The sequence below is a fragment of the Balearica regulorum genome, chromosome 2 (genome assembly GCF_011004875.1).
Source record: "Balearica regulorum gibbericeps isolate bBalReg1 chromosome 2, bBalReg1.pri, whole genome shotgun sequence".
In the NCBI taxonomy this organism is placed as follows: Eukaryota; Metazoa; Chordata; class Aves; order Gruiformes; family Gruidae; genus Balearica; species Balearica regulorum.
In genome coordinates this window covers 98,827,636-98,840,654 of record NC_046185.1, presented here as the reverse complement: position 1 = coordinate 98,840,654, position 13,019 = coordinate 98,827,636, and the positions used below count along the sequence as shown (strand labels likewise).

The 13,019-nt window shown below is 43.9% G+C and overlaps 1 protein-coding gene across 12 annotated transcripts in view; it reads right to left on the bottom strand.

Moving 5' to 3' along the window:
• The window catches only part of ATXN1 (ataxin 1), a 234,219-nt gene that overhangs the window by 193,977 nt on the left and 27,223 nt on the right, over window positions 1-13,019 (bottom strand). For 5 of the 12 annotated variants that reach the window (XM_075745053.1, XM_075745049.1, XM_075745059.1 and 2 more), the window contains one exon: window positions 10,476-10,574. The exons of the other annotated variants lie outside the window; for them this stretch is intronic. The gene's annotated coding sequence lies outside the window, so the exon portion shown is untranslated. The remainder of the gene's footprint in view (window positions 1-10,475; window positions 10,575-13,019) is intronic. 12 annotated transcript variants of the gene reach the window in all.

The window sequence follows — 13,019 nt, the reverse complement described above, 5'->3', positions numbered from 1 at the left end:
CTTAGTTACAGGTGGTCTACATGAGGGGAAGGACAAGACTTGGAGGTAAAGGGTAGGACAGGACAGAACACATGAGAGCAGGACAAGGCTGGGTTGTTTTTGGCTTGACACTTGCCAAGTGAAAAAAACAAGCATGAGTCATAGTAAAGGTAACTCAAAGTGTGATGGAGAGCTGAGCAGACCACACTGCATGAGTCAGCAGCACAGATAAAAAGGGTGATAAGCAGCAGCAGATGGGACACGTCTTTACTAAAACAACCCTGCAGGACACAGGCCTCCTTTGCTCTAATGAAATGGTCGTGCCAAGCTGCCACGTGCTGGCTCGTACGCTTGCAATCCCGTGAATCAAAGAACACCGCGCACAGAGGTTAGAAAAGCAGCAGGCAAGCAGGTGCAGACAGATCCTCATGCAAAAAAAGCACAGAAAAGCAAAGCAACAGCACCCCCCAACACACACACCCCCTGACAAGTGCCCTGGGACACCAGCCTCCAAACCGCTCAGGCAGCAGGGTGGAGAGGAAGAGCAGGGGGGGAAGGAAGCTGTCACCAGGATCATGGCATTCAACCTGGCCGACAGCCAGCTTTTCTGTTCCTGCTACTCAGACTCTGCCTTCCTGGTGGGCGCTGAGGGCAGGAGGCTGCAGCGTTGCAGCCCCCCCCGGCCCCTTTCTGCCTCCCCAGCATGTACCTGCAGAGCCGGGAGGCAGCTGCAGCTGCACAGCTCATACGCGCCTCAAGAAGCCAAAAGGGCAGCGGGGGGTATTTGCAGAGCTATGCTCCACTATACCTGCAGCTCAGGTGGCTTTGCAAAATTCGGGTTTAAAGCTCCATCTTTTCATTCAAGATTGCAAACCCTGTTTTGTTGCAAGAGCAGAACATTTAGCCCCAAAAGACAAAGCACCGCGTTCTTGAGTAGCAGAGGCCACCTTACCTGCAAAATGCAGCTGCTGCCCTGACCACATAAACGACCTGCAATGGTGGTTCTTCGCTGTCAGGATCCCCACTCGCTGCACTTTTGAACCTGGTCAGGAAAGACGAGGGCCCTCTGTCACAAGCTCAAAAGAGGACAGAGACATAAGGCAAAGCTCAAATCACCTTTCATCTCACTTCTTGGCTGAGGTAAAATTATACCCTGCCTGCAAGGGGCAAGATGGAAAGTAAAATGCTCTATTTTTAGACACAAGATCCTGCTTCATCAGGTTCATCTAATTTCTAAGAAACAAACCTTGGCAAAGGTCTGCATTTGAGAGGGGTGAAAGATGACTTGTTTCATTTTCTTTTAGTGCAGCTCATAGCATGACTAGCATAAATCTAAGCAAATCTGCTTTAGCCGTATATACGTGCCAGCTGTTCTATTTGGGAGAGATAGTCCCTATATTCTAGCAATATATATATTTTTAATTTTTTTTCCCCAATCTGTCCTGCCAAAATAAGCATGTTGTGTCCAAGTATTTCAATGGAGTTAGAAGGTGTGTCTATTCCCCTCGCTCCAAACATCCTTATTTATAGATTTCAAAAGTTGGCAGGTACACCGAGGAAGAGCAGTTGCTGAGCCTAACACACTCTGCACAACAACAGATCTGTTGTAACAGATTAACAGGCAGAGAGAGCAAGAGAGACAGGAAAGAGCCGTACTTTCCTTCTTTACACACGTCCTTGCTTTCAAATGCAGCTTTACGGAGATAATGACAGTAACTGCATGTCTACAATAAAGCCGGGCCGAGAGCCAGGGCTCATGCAGCCCCACTGACAGCAGAGCTTGGCTCTGCACTTTGGTCACGCACTTTTCTAACCCCAGCGTGCGCCTTCCAAGAAGTAGGTAGAGGACCCGCGCTCTCCTATGGACATCGTGAGCATTAGCAAAGGGGGAGGGCGGTCAGCCTGTAAGTAAAACAGTGAAGTTAGTTTTCATTTCCTGTCGGTTTTAATCTTGTCTAGAGGCTTAGCTAGCTGCTACTTCCATTTTCTGGCCTGCCTGCAGAGGAACCGCTTTCTTTACTCATTCGCAGAAGGTCCCTCTTAGATGCCTGCAGTTAGTGTCTCTTGTGCTCCTGAAATCCACCCCACCCTGCCCACCATTCGCTGGCTGCAGCAGCACTGAATCAGTCTGCAACCACAAATCACCGCGTTGGCCTCCCCCTTGTAGCTCTATAAACATGCTCCTGATTACAGCTTCCACTGGCAATCTGCTTTAAAAAAAAAAAAAGGGGGGGGGGGGGGAATGCACAGGAAGCTGATGCACAACTTTTGTTTTTTTCCCCCCAGTCTAATCTTTCCATTACCCCTTGAACAGTCTGGCCATGCAGAAACACTCATACCCCTTTTAGTGCCGGTTTTCACACTCCGTGGGCTCTTTGATTTTCTTTGAACTCATGATGCAAATATTTCTATATATTCTGCAGGCGATTCCTGAAATGCACTGCACAATTTGCATGTGGACATAGAGTGCCAACTAACCCGAAGACAATTAGTGGCAGATTGTGATTGCAACTCAGACGCAGGCTTACTGAAGACTCCCTTGTCCTCAGACTGGAGAAAGTGCTGCACCTACGTTACTTCCACCAAGGGACTCTCAGCACAGAGGCTGCTAAACAGTGACAAATGGATGACAAACCATTACTGATAGTTCTGCAAAAAGGTTCCTACATCTCTCGGCCACAGCCCCCGGCAATACACACACTTCTGTACATCTGCTTTCAAAAGGAGCCATCAGATGCACTCATCCATCTAACCCGAGATGCAAGACACAGCTAGGCAAGGGTGACACCCTGCATCAAAGGTGGCAGAGGATGGGTGTCAAGCTAGGAGAGCAGAAGGGAAAGGTGTAAGCGATAGAGCGCAGAGCTCATGTTGCTAAGAGTTAACCAGCGCAGTACGTGCCAGGAGCAGTAACTTCTCCCCTTGCGTGAACTGTCACCAGGAGCAATGCCAGCAAGTGTGTGCAGCAAAAGAAGTCATGGCTAAGAGAGATGGAAGAGGGGCAATCACCTGATCCTCCACCCGTGCACATCTCTGAAGATTTATCTCAGCATCACATCCTTAATTCCTTCCCCAGTTTCCAAGAACTGGCCTCTCATACACCCACTAGAGAAAAACAATTACGTTTGTCTAGTATCTTTACTTCCAGCCCATGTTGGCAGTTTTCTTCTCAGGGAGGTTTGCAAGACTCCATAAGTGATCAGTGTTATCACACTTGATCCATACGTGCCTTGAGCTCGCTGCCCCCCATGGGGCCAAGAGCCATCGCTGCAGTCCTGAAGGGACAGTGGTAAAGCAGCGTTTTGCTTGCCTTTTCCTGGGACAGATTACGTAGCACGTCAGAAAACAAAATTACTATCTTTATTCCTAAAATCTCTCACCAGTGTGCAGTCTCACTTCCTCATTTACAACTGGATGAATTTGAAAGACAGAGTCACTTTTGCAAGATCCAAAAACGTGACTGGGAACACAACGGCAAAGCCCCAAACCCTGTTCCTCTCCTCCGTCTGCTACGCAACCCTCTTCTCTCCCTCTGGGCACAGTGGAGCTAGGTCACCACCTTCCGCATACAGACTAATGTATAAGTGCATTTATGTATGTAAATTAAGACATATTTTAAACTAGGTTGTGATGATCCATATTACATTCAAATACTCTATCGAAACTGTTTGAATTCAGCTGTAGGTGTTTTTTTTAAGTAACATTTTGAGAAGGATATGTTTGCTGCTGAAGTCTCAAAGAAAATCAAACCTTGGAACTGAAGGCAGTTACTGACTACACATCTTAAACCAGGACTGACTGACTGACATCCTACACTAGCTTGCAGTAGCAGTCCCTTCTGCCAGGCCAGAGAGGGTATCTTCCTCATTTCAGTGCAGGCTGAGTTAAATACTTAGTAAGAAAATAGGAATTCAAATAATTTCTTAAAGGAAGTGATGTGCAAGAGTTAAGAATTTTGGGAATCATAGATCCTGATCTAAGATACTGTGACCAAAAAAAATTTACTTAACAACTACAATTAACTGTTCCGTTTAAAAATGGCTTAATTTTAATGCAAAACAAGTGTTGTTTTTTTTTTTCTTTTTTCCCTCTTATCTCACAGCTCCTTTTTTAAGGAAGCATTTAGTTACATGACAGAAATGTTTCAAAATCTCTTTTTTGTGCGTTTTTGCTGAACACTTATTTTCATGTGAATGTAGCCTGATCCAAGTCACATGCAAAAACATAATCTAGTAAACAGTGAACAGAAAACGCATCACTGATTAAAATAAAAAATAGAAAAATTAGAGGCTCACAGAAATCTATGTTGGACCAGATTACTGGTGGAACAGCTGTAGAAATATAATGTAGTCTAAGTTTAAAAAAAGATACATAAAATTATTTCAAGTACTGAAAGCATTCCCTTCTTTAAGGACAATAACTAAAAAGAGTAAATGCAAAATAAGATTTAGAAGCTGATTATTTTAATGAAGTTTTCCTGCTTGCTGATTTTAGTCACAATTGAAATCAGGGCTTTAAATCCCCCTGAAGAACCCTCCACAGGAGGAGCAGTGCCAATTCATTTCTCGTGAGATGGGACGCTCAAGCTCATGAAGAAGAACGTTAGTTTGCTTATGCACGGCAGATACACTGGGACAGAGACAAATGCACGCTAGTATTCCAAATTAAAAAAAGGCAAGAAGCTAAAATATGTGCACGTGTGAAAGCATGCCCTCATTTTGTTATCATGCTAAATCAGGTCACAGACCTGCACAGCAGCAGACCAGAAGGAGGAAGCTTTTGCAAAGGGGTAATGGCCAGCAACTCTTGAGTGCTCAGGGCAGTTCTTCCAGATGCAGAAGCACCAGGACTGGCTCAGCAGCAGGTTTCTTGGCATAAGCACAGCACCGCGTGGCCAGAGCTGCAGGGCCGGGGACATGAATGCGTGGTGATGTCTGACCACTTGGAGTTAGCGTGGATCCTGCCAGGATTACGATAAGCCTTGCTAAATCTGTGCTGGGCACATAGTGACTCTGCACCATACTCTGCCAGTGCAAGGATGACAGTGACAAAACATCCCTCAGGGCTGTCAAGCCCGGAGCTGCGCTGAGCAGGAGACAAGGAGCCTGGCTGCTCTCACGGGACCCAAACTGCCTGGCCCTACCTACTGGGGAGTCTCTCCTACAGGTGTCCTGGAGCACCTCCACCACTCAGGTTGTTCCCACAGGCTATAGCAGCACCTCCTCCTCCCTTCCCTGCACAGCAGTGAGGATAGGGGAAGCTGGGTTTCAAAAAGAAAAATACTTTTTTGTTCTGTAGCAGAAACTGAGTTAGATGGCTTCAGGGGACCAGCAGAAACTTGCGAAGTCATGGAGGTGATCCTCCAGTGAGAACAAAAGGAGGAGGAAAACATGTAATGGGGACACCGCAAGCCATTTCTCCCCAAGGCAGGAGGTTACGCTATGGGGAAGAACGTCTCCTCTTCCCCCGTGCCGCCCCCATACGCTGAGCGGCAAACGTATGGGAAGATGCTATCACAGTGGCTGCAGGAGCTGCCAAGGTGCTTTTTGGCTTAAGACACAAAGGACGAGTTTGAGGTTTGCTCTTCAATTGCTGTCTCATGCACTTAATGTAACAAGACATTGGAGAAGAATAACTCATGTATATAGATAGCAATGAGGTAATTAAAGCCTAGCTCTTCTCAGCCTGCTCCCTGACTCCACATGGAAGTAGGTAAGTGCACAAACATCTAGATTGAAAATACATCCTCCCGCTCTAGTGTAAAACTCCCGTGCCTCATGGAGTACTGATGGCTTTACTACGGCCACGCTACATATCAGTGCGTACTGATTGTGTTTGCACAATATTTCAGTAAACAAAGCCAACCAACATTACTTCCTCTATTTCTGTATAGAGTAATATATTTACAGGAACAGCCTTTTGAAACATTCCAGTAAAATTAGCTTACTCACAGATTTTTTTTTTTAAACTAGAACAGAGAGCAGAAGGATAACATCATCATCGTTTTTTGTGCATAAATCAGCTGTCTATTTACCACTGATGTGTTGCAATAATGAATTGCCACTATCTTCTGATAGGATTATTAGAGATTACCTAAGTTCACAGCATCACCAAAAAAAACCCCACCAAAACCCAAAAAACCCGCATCTTCATTATTCCCTGGGGAATGACCTTCAGAAGCATGTATTCCACCTCCTTCCCCAAAGCAATGCCCAAAATATTCCTGGAGGAGGTTTGTCTGTTTTATAAGAACTTCCAGTGGTGATGCTTCCACAGCTTTCTCAAAGGCAAATGACTGCAGCACCAAAATACCCTTATCACTTGAAAGCTTTCTTAAATGTTTACCTAAGGCTTGCCACTTTCACATTAAGCCCATTTCTTCTTGTCTTAACCCCAGCAGTCGCGTAGTACAGTTTATTCCCTTCCTCCCTGTAGGAACCTTCCACATACTTGAACACTGCTATCACGTCTGTTACTGGCCTTCTCCCCTGTAGACTAAACAATCCCAATTCTTTCATCTTCTTTCCCAGGTCATGTTTTCCAAATCTTTGATCATTTTCACAGCCTTCTCCTTGGACGCTGTCCAACTGGCTCTCCACTGCGTTGTGCCCCAAACTAGATGTTGAGCCATTTCCAACACTGAGTGGAGTGGATGGGTTATTTCGGGCCTTTTCTTTACCCACCCCAAACCAGTGTTTTTTCGAGGGGCAGGAACGCGGAAACTTTGTTCCTTGTGTGACTGTATGACACCCCTGGTGTGAGGTCTACCATCCCCTTCACTCTCCGATGCACTGTCCTGCGCACGGAGATCAGGCCCGGGAGGAGCTGAGCTGGGGCTCTTCCCCGCAGGCGCTCATGACGGAGCTGCAGGGTGGCCGAGCTCCAGGGTCAGTGCCGAAGCAGGCAGGGGAGGGAAGGAAAAGCTGCCCGCTCAGCACAACACTGGCAGCCCAGTTCCCAGGGGACAGGAGAGCAGGACATGCTGCAGGCTGGTTTTCTCTGGTGGTCTGGGAACCAGCTGTGATTTTTAACACCCTATTCAACTAAACCAGGCCAAACTGCCTCTAGCACAGCCCAACTCCAGCTCACAGACTTCTGCTGTAGGACCACTATTGAGTCAGCCATTCCCCATCCCGTGTCATGCAACTGGGTATTTCTATCCCTGTACAGTGCTTCTAGGTTTGTATCCTGGGGCTTTTTTCCCCAAACCATTCCTCCCGTTAGCCAGGGCAGCTCTGAACTTTAATCCTGCCCTGCAAGGAGCCTGCAGCCCCCCCTCCACGCTTCTTATCCTATATAAATTTAATAACTGCCCTCTCTGTTCCATCAATCATTTCAATAATCAAAACAATGAGTATTACCAAAGCCAGGACAGACCCCTGGGGAATCTCACTCACTCCAGTCTTGCAGTTTAACAGCAAACCATGAATAACTACTTCGAATAGTGCCTGGTGAAATTCTGCGCACCCACATTACAGACCAGCCGACCAGACACCCAGCCTGCTTCAAAGCAAGCTACGTTAGAAAGCATCCAGAGCCCCCCATTAAAGAGGGAGTAATTTCTATCAGAGAGGTCCAATTACATTGTCATAGGCGCTGTTGGAAAGTCTTTGCTAAACACTGCCATAAAAATGTAATGTGTGCTGATAAAAGGAACAGGAGGATTGATAACCAAGCTGTAGGATGACAGGAAGAACTTCAGCTGAACTGAGACAGCAGGAGCCTGACTTTGCTTCCAGCAAGAGAGGCGCTTGGAAGATGCAAACTGAAACACAGTATAAAAACGACAAGAATTTTGTACCTGCCATCAACTGCTGCCAACTCATCAGTTAAAGAGATACTATCACTGAGGTGTGGTTTTGGTTTTGGGGGGGGGGGGGGGGGGCGGTTTAGTAAAACCAAAACATTTTCTTAGCTCTTCCAGATGTTTTTTGAATTGCATTCCTTACTGCTCCCTAATAGCCTACGCTGCTCAGGGATCACAAGCAAGCCAGCCAGCAAAGACCATGGCTCCCAAAACCCAGTGAATGCTTTAATCGACCACTGAAAGCATCCCCAGCCCCACACCAGCACTAGGAGAAGCAAGTGGCAGTGGCTGATGCCTGAAACAGGGAGAAAGGGTAAGTTCCATGGAAAGTGAAAGGTGAGGCAGCTTTCCAACGCTGGCTCCCTCTGCTTGCTAAAATAGCAATGCCCTGCCCACGCCTCACTCCGACTGCTGTGGAAGATGCGCTTGCTTCCCAGGAGAGTTTACTCTCGCAATGCAGATGTGCTTCACTGAGGCAATCGTGTTCTGTTGCGTAATGCAACCCGGAATTAAACAATATATGCTATTTGGTGCATTTTTAAAATGTAAACCAGAAGTTACTGTGGAGCTCAGCGACATTGCCAAAAATGTTAATGCTATGATTTTAGCAGAGAAGAATATATCATATCCTCCATCCTCCCACAGCCTACTCTTGAGTAGTAATTTTGCTAAAGCCTTTTGTACTTGTCAGTAAAATACAAAGTCACAAATCTGTGTGACTTTCATTTTGATCTCCAGTGACCGTGGGTATCATCACCTCAGGACCCGACGTGGCCACACCAGCAGCAGACACAGGGCAGCTCTGGAAAGAGCCTGACAGGTCACTGCACACCAAGGTGCACAGAGTGGAACCATCCACTTCATGTTCTACAGAACTGGGGTAGAAAAAATTTAAAAAAAATTTAAAAATCAGGAACAGAACCTGCAACCAACCATTTCCAGTGCCCTACGTGAACCAGGTGCTGAGGCATACTTTGAATACAAATATACATACACTTAGATTCTTAGGGTTTCCAGGAGCTGCACAATGCCATTCCTTCAGAGGGATACAGGTCTTTTCTAAAATATATTACGCATAACCCAGTTTTCCATAGCGGAAAACTCACCAAGGGAATACTGTTGGCTCATACCAGAAATGTATCCCAAAATTACAGTAATTCATAGCCTCATTTGCATTGACATAAGAAATAATATCATTCTCTTCTGACAAATATCAGTACACTGAAAATGTAATGAATAAATGCCTATAAACAGGTATCAAATAAAGCAACTATCAATCACTGCAACAAAATTTTAATTAAATCATACGTTAAATAAAGACTGAAGTAAAAACAAGCCATATAATCTGAAATCAAACTAAAAGTCTGTCTATCATGCCAAAGCAGAAAAATACAATTCAGAGCACTAAAATATCACAACCTGTTAAATGATGGGTCATCTAATTGTTATTCATAACATTCCAAGTATGCTAAACGAAGCCAAATGTAGAGATTCAGCAAAGTACTTACACAGATGTACTTTGACACATGCCTTTTAAAAACATTTTTTATGTGACAGAAAGCTTAAAACTCTGGAAGTGTTCATGTACACCTCTACAATGATTTCTTTTTAAAAGAGACAGAAAATACTTAGAAAGCGATCTGCACTGTCCACATTTTAGTATTACAAATCAAATCAGCATTCAGCCTAAGCTGAATACATATTTCTGGAGACACATCAGAAAGAACCCTGAGGATTAGTCCTAACACAAAAGGATGAGGGAGTTGCCTGCTGTCATCCTGCCAATTTTGCAGAACAGAAGAGTTAGCAAATGAGGCATGAAAAGACGCGAGCAAAGAAACTCATACCTGCAAAAAATGTAGCAATATCAGGTGTGCAAGAAAATTACAGTAAGTAGTATCGGGCCCAATCACAAGAACTGCTGACCAGCTGAAAGTTCTTTTGGCCTCAGCTGGAAATACTTAGCACCCTTAAGGCTAGTTAAACTTATAAGCCATCCTAATTTAATGTTATAAATTAGATTTGAATATTCAGCACTTTTTAAGGCTCTGACCTTCCATCTAAATCAACAGTAAAGCACCAGCACTAGCTGAAGCTCTAGCTACATCAGGATAATCTTTCTGTGTGCCTCCATTTCTATCTGTTACCATAAATGATACAGATCTCTTTTTTTTTTTTTTTTAATTCCTTATAGCAATAGAAGTATCAAATATACCTATGTTACTGCTCTAAGGAAAACCCAAAAGCTCATGTTTGGGGCTTTGAAAATGTCCCATTAATGCAGCTGGTAGCTTTCAGAGCACAATGACAAAGGGAGAGGATTATTCAAGTGTGCAGATGTGTGCACACACGTGTGCAGGGAAGCAAAGGAGAAAGAGGCACATGCTCTAGATTGTACTTCTCCGAACCTGAATATGGCAACAAACCGCATTCAGTGCAGATGGACAGTCATGTTAGGAAAATACACAGTTGACTCAACGCTACCATGTCTAGCAAGGTGGACTGACAGGTTTCATACAGCAAAGGCTACCCCTGGGGAAGGGGGAAAGCTGAGGTGGGGATGAGGAGTTCATCATCCTCACAATGTCACTTTAATTAATCTGATACATAAGATTCAACAAAAAAAAAAAAAAAAAAAAAAAACCACCAGGGAAAATAAATTAACTGAAGAACAAAAGGCTTAACTTACTGAATAAGACACCACTTTAAGAGGTTTCCCCACTTTCCCTGCTGTAAAGCACTTCTGAAAAATTCAGCCACTGAGCTACTGCTGTTCTTGACCTTTTCACTGAAAGAGAACAGAGTAAAAACAGGAAAGAGCTAAAATGATATGCAATAAAGATGCTTCAAGTCAGGAAAGTGTTTTGAGTCACTGTTGCAAATTCATTCTGTGTCACATTTGCCAATATAATGCTTGCTAAAGACTATCTATTAACAGCACCAGCAGTCCAAGTGAGCGTATTGTCTATCAGCTGTTGGAGCAACACTGTACGCACCATACGATGCGGCTATGTAGCATTTGCATCTGTTGCTAGTTTTCCACACCCAAAAGCTCACTTCATGTCTTATGATTAATTTATAATGCCCTGAGCTGAAGGAGATTTGCTCTTCTGATTGCCCTTTTCTTAACAATAACTCAAATAAACATGGAAATAAATCTATTGTCTGAGGAACCCTTCCACTAATTTTGTTCTTTGATGGTTTGGTTGATTTAGTATAGCTAGGAATCAAGAGTAAAGTGGATCGTAGCTTAATATAGAGTGTGGTTAATCTTCCCTTTGCATAATGCTGGTACACTATGGCCCAAATACCAGAGATTTATTTGATGTGTACATGCTTTCAAGCATTAGTAAACAAGTTGCAGCCCATTATGAAAGAAGAGCAGATCCAAACAGTTGTGAAGCTCTTTATGTACTAGATTGACATTGGCAGTGCAACATGCTTACATTTGCATGTGTACTAGCTTTATAATTTTGGAGACTATTTCACCAAGAAGTATCATTTTTTTAAAACATGACTACAAATACGGCTGAGATCACTTCCCATGTCCTGATGCAATAGTCTGAAGCATAACAGAACGGGCAGAGAGAGGCACAGTCGTCTTTTTCGCTCTTTCTTTACTTGATTTTATTCCTCGTAACACAGCCAAAAAGAGAAAAAACATATACTAGACCCTCACAAATGTATAGACACACCAATTCCTATGAAAAAACCCCCACCTCCTCTCACTTTTTATTTCTTATTCTTCCATTACTTTACAGAATATGCTACAGAACATACAGAAGTACTTACCAAGTATCACAGAATTTTTTACTTTACTAGACCTATCAAATAAATTATTATCCTACACTCTGTGACTAAAACATTTTTTCGTTGTTCATGTACTAATTAAAACAAATTGGTCCTTTAGAAGCTAGTCGTAAGAGCAAAAATATTAACTTAAATAGAAATTATTTTTAATAATGAAGTTTCAAGCAACAGTACAGTGGAAGCACTAAAGTGCACAAAAGTTATTTACATCCTGGCAGTGACCCCTGGATAAGACACCCAGTGTGAGTCTACAGTATTTTAACACACACAGGCAAAACTACCCCAGCTGTACTATTAGGTATCAATAAGCCATTCCCACAGTACGGCGCATTTTTTCTACCTAGTAGAAGAAACATGATTCCGTGCTCAGGCACCAGCTTTAGAGGACAGTACCTAACTCCCTGCCCTCTTGTGATTTTCAGCAATTCTCCCAGTGTTTATACTACACTCACTGACCCCCCACATAGGCTACAACTGGACATCATCAGTCACTTGCAGTCTCTGGCCTGGATTTTATCCTGTTCTGTGCTGAACACTAACTTGATATGACTCAGGAACAGCTGCCTCTATTTTCCCCCCCCATAATAAATGAAGAACACACAACCGAGGTAGACAGAAAGTGGGAGCTGGAGGATGAAAGACCTTTTCAGACAGCAATTCAAAAATCTCATCTACAGAGGTGCAGAAAACCTCCACTCCTGGAGTGAGCTCTTCAGATGAAGCCTCAAATCTTGGTAGCAACTATCAAAAGGACGTAAAAGTACATGCCTGTGAAGCATGTGCTGCAAGAACAAACACTTCGGTGACTGAGAGACGCCAGGATACCACAAAAAAGTAACGCAGTAAGAAGAAAGGATGCCAGTGTCTCAGATAAGCAGTTATGGCCATGTTTACTTAAACTGTTCTGCTGAGTTGTTCCCATTTCAGGCAGAAAACTTTGATTTAAGGAAGATACTTGCAGTTCTGTCTTCGTATTTTTTTTCCTTCAAAGCATGAAAAAACTTCCTTTTTCAAAACCAAATTAACAAAATTTACGTCCAAACCCTCTCAGTCCCAAAAATGTCGAATCTGAACTCTATTAAAAAGCAGCATTTAGCACAGCCAAATGCTCCAACAATATATTTAATAGCCTATAATACTTCTAATGCCCTACTGCCTGAAGTCTGTGATCTGGAAAGCCAGCCAAGCACACCCACCCAAGAGCAACGAGTGCTACAGGGAAGACTCTGTTATCTCCCTTGGCTATGGCCCTCTGCCACCACTGACATGACCTGACCAGGGACTCTCCAGCTGCAGAGGGCAGGCACACAGACCACCCCTCTGGCAGGAGGAAGCCGGAAGCAAATTAAAAATGGAACTTGTGCCAAGCATATAAGCATGGAGCTACTCTTTCAAACATAAGGTCCTGCAGTTTTATGGGTGT